Source organism: Dasypus novemcinctus, chromosome 27, assembly GCF_030445035.2.
Source record: "Dasypus novemcinctus isolate mDasNov1 chromosome 27, mDasNov1.1.hap2, whole genome shotgun sequence".
NCBI classification, from domain to species: domain Eukaryota; kingdom Metazoa; phylum Chordata; class Mammalia; order Cingulata; family Dasypodidae; genus Dasypus; species Dasypus novemcinctus.
Genome location: NC_080699.1, coordinates 32,940,241 through 32,944,013, shown reverse-complemented (window position 1 = coordinate 32,944,013; position 3,773 = coordinate 32,940,241). Strand labels below are relative to the sequence as shown.

The window sequence follows — 3,773 nt, the reverse complement described above, 5'->3', positions numbered from 1 at the left end:
CAAAAACTGTGAAAAGGTCAGCAATGGACTTTTGCAATTCTTCCTCAAGGCTTTCTGCCCTGGCCTGATGGCAATGAATCTGGCTGCATAGAAGAAACCTGTGGCAGTGACCCTACTAAAAATCATCAGAGATAATGGTATCTTAAGGGACTGGAATAGGCAAGCTGTAAGGTCCCTGCTACTCTATCACATTATTAAATGTTGTTTGGCTGGGTAAGACAAAACTATATTCTCTGCTGTAATTGATAAAGTACAATGTTTTCTTGTGTTAATAGAATTTGTAATATTGTTGGAATACTAAAAGTCTTTTATCCCTCACTAAGATGTGTTAATTAGGAAAGGTCCTTCATGGGAGTAGAAGGACCTCCAGCAGGCTGCTGTAAAACATAATAAAAGAGGGAGAAGGTGGATATTGCCTTAGCCTGTGAATTGGATGTGGCCCCAGGTCCAGTGAAGATGCTACGAGCACTATACAAACTGGGAAAAATGAGGTCATTTTTTAATCGAGTGTTGTCCTGTACAGATTTGCTGGTAGGAAATCTTAAGCCCATGAGAAATAAATTATCTCCTAGTTGGAAGTTTGTATAATCTGCTGTAGTTATGGATTATGTATAAAATGCTGTTCTCTGATTTGAAATTGTTAAACGAAAAGCATGAAACAAGCCCTTTGGGTTATGAGGCAGTAAGAAGCCACCTAATCTGCCTTTGTTGCTTTACAAAAACAGAAAGGGGGATATGTTGTGGGAAACTGACTTACATGTTCCCTATTAGCTGCTTCCTGTTATTATAAATGTAGCAGTGGTTTCCTGTTATTGCAAATGTTACCTTATTGTAGATGTTGCAGTTGCTTCCTGTTATTGTAGATGATGTTGCAGTTCTGATAGCAAACAGTTGCTCGTTAGTTTCCAAATAAATAAGATGTGGAAACTAGGTTTGAGGCTCTCAGTTCCAGAAGCTGTGTGTCCCCTGGTCCCATCTTTATCTCCTCTCTTGTGTCTCTCTTTCTGTCCTTTATTTCATAAAGTTCTGTGTTCCCTTCCCTTTGAGGCAACCGATTGCTGACTTAGTGCATCATATGTCAGAAAAATTTCCAGGGCATGTCAGAAGTAAAGTCTGTTCTTTGTCTTCTTAGAATCAGAGGAATCAAAATCTTAGGGTTAGGATTTTCCCTTCCATGACTACAGGGGTAAATAAAAGTGAAGATGAAGCTCAGAGTTATTCAGGCCTAAAGAGGGTGAGTTCCTGAATTTTATTTATATTAAATCCACCTTATTTTGAGAAGGACATCCAGGAATTAAGACCTGCTGCTTCCCCCCCCCCCCACCACCACCATTTTATAATCTTGCCACTCGAGTAAAAATGGCTGAAGAAACTGTTATAGGGCCAGTAGACAATGTTAGAAGACATGAAGGGACTCAGGATTCCCCTGTCTCAACATGTAAGATCCCTCTTTTTGGAGGCAACTCACTCTTGTAGATTATTTAATTGCCTTAACTAAGACATGGTACAGTTTCAGACCTCTACTAGACTTTGGTCCCTTAATTTATATCTGACATTGTACATGGTTAACACCCTGGCAGGATCTAACCTGAATGATAGGCCAGATCCAGGGTGCCAGGGTCTGTGCCTTCTGGTATACTGGTAAGAGTAGGGCTCAGGTGAATGAAGAGATGATGGTATGAGGGGAAAAGATTCTGTCTGGTCCTTCTTCTCCCTTCTCTCTTGTTTTTTCCATCAGTCATGTTTTTGCCTGGCAGAACTGGCCTTAATCTATAAGCTAACTTGTTGGCATTCTTGGCTATATTTGGTTTAAGACTGTATTCAGAAGAATGGCAGTAATTGTCACTCAGTATCATGTAGTGGTAAAGACATATTCTATTGTCCAGGATGAGCTAATCCTATTGTCCCAATTTACATGCCATCCTTGTGGGAAGGTCTGGGTTGCCCTCTGACATAACCCTTTTTTTTTTACCCCACAGATCCCACAGAACAGAATGTCTCCTGGAAATGGCTCTGATGTGACAGAATTCAGTCTGGTGGGATTAACAGAACAACCAGATCTCCAACTCCCACTGTCCTTCCTATTTCTTTCACTGTATATGTTCACCATGCTGGGAAACCTGGGCTTGATAACTCTAATTGGGCTGAATTCCCACCTTCACACACCCATGTACTTTTTCCTTTTTAACTTTTCTTTCATTGACCTCTGTTCTTCTTCTGTTTTTACACCCAAAATGCTGATCAACTTCTTATCAAAGAAGAATACTATCTCCTAGCAGGGATGTATGACCCAGCTATTCTTTCTCTGTTCATTTATCATCTCAGAGTGCTATGTGCTGACATCAATGGCTTATAATCTTTATGTGACCATCTGTAATCCACTCTTGTACAACATTGCCATGTCCTCTAAAATCTGTGCCAAACTTATTTTTGGTTCATACATGGCAGCATTTTCTGGTTCTGTGGCCCACACAGGATGCATCCTGAGACTGACCTTCTGTGATGCCAACACTGACAATCATTATCTCTGTGATCCTCCCCGTGCTCCAACTCTCCTTCATGAGCACCTACATCAATGAGCTGGTGGTGTTCATTGTTGGTGGGATCAACATCATCTTACCCAGGGTCACCATCTTTATCTCTTATGGTTCCATGCTCTGTAGCATCCTTCACATCAGCTCCAGTGAGGGCAGGTCCAAAGTCTTCAGCACCTGCAGTTCCCACAAAATTGCTGTTTCTCTGTTCTTGGGATCATGTTCATTTATGTATCCCCGGCCATCTTCTGCCAGGTCTAGGAATGAGAAAAATATCTCCTCTGTCTTTTACACCATTGTGGTTCTCATGATGAATCCCTTGATCTATAGCTTGAGGAATAAAGATGTTAAGCTTGCCCTGAGAAAAACCCTGTGTAGGAAATATTTTCAGTTATAAAGAGGATCTCCTCTGCAGGTTGTTTCAGGACAGGCAGTTTCAGTGTGCTTATTCACAATATATTTGGTGGCACCCTTCTTGTCCTATATCTTTATTGTTATGAAGAAATAAATTTAAGCCTTCTTTCAATAAATTATTTCTCATACTGCTAAAGTATATCTTATTTTCCTCACCATTTGCCCAATTTATTCTCCATCTACCTGTTTCTGTACTTTAAGGAAGAAATTTATATATCTGATTTTTACATTGCCATTTGGAAATTTTTTTCCCCTGGAATATGATGAATGGTTCAACAATGACTGAATAAAGTAACACTAGGGTGACATTTTATCACTGAAAGGGACTGTAAGTTGGAATTTGTCATTGGATGCATGACTCAAACAATATGCTTCCACTCCTGCCTTACCTTCCTCACTAAGCTGATGTATGTCTCCTTCAAAGGCCAGTGTTACACAGAGATAGTAGATTCCTTAGAGACTATGAATAATACCCCTCCTTTGCTAATGGAATACTATGAACTAAGCGTCTTTTAAAAATAATTATTTATTTACACCTATGAAAATCCATAATAGATGCTTAATCTATGTTTATTGCTTGGATAGGAAGTGAAACTCATAGAGGTTAATGATTTTTTTAATGTTACACAGCTTCTCCAGGAAAATCCTACTGTAAGCTCTAAGGTCCTCAATTCAAATGTACTGCTCTTTTTTGGATATCTTGCTTCTAATTTAATTTTATTATTTTTATGTAAGTAGACATAAAATATGAGGAGTTATTTCTATTTTGAAAGTTGACTATGCTTTGTGCAAGTAGGAGAATGAATTTCTTTAAGGAGTTTTGCT

The 3,773-nt window shown here is 39.2% G+C and overlaps 1 pseudogene; it reads left to right on the top strand.

The window, feature by feature from the left end:
* Positions 1 to 1,994: 1,994 nt before the first annotated feature.
* On the top strand, positions 1,995 to 2,931 carry LOC101430453 (olfactory receptor 8B3-like; annotated as a pseudogene).
* Positions 2,932 to 3,773: the final 842 nt, after the last annotated feature.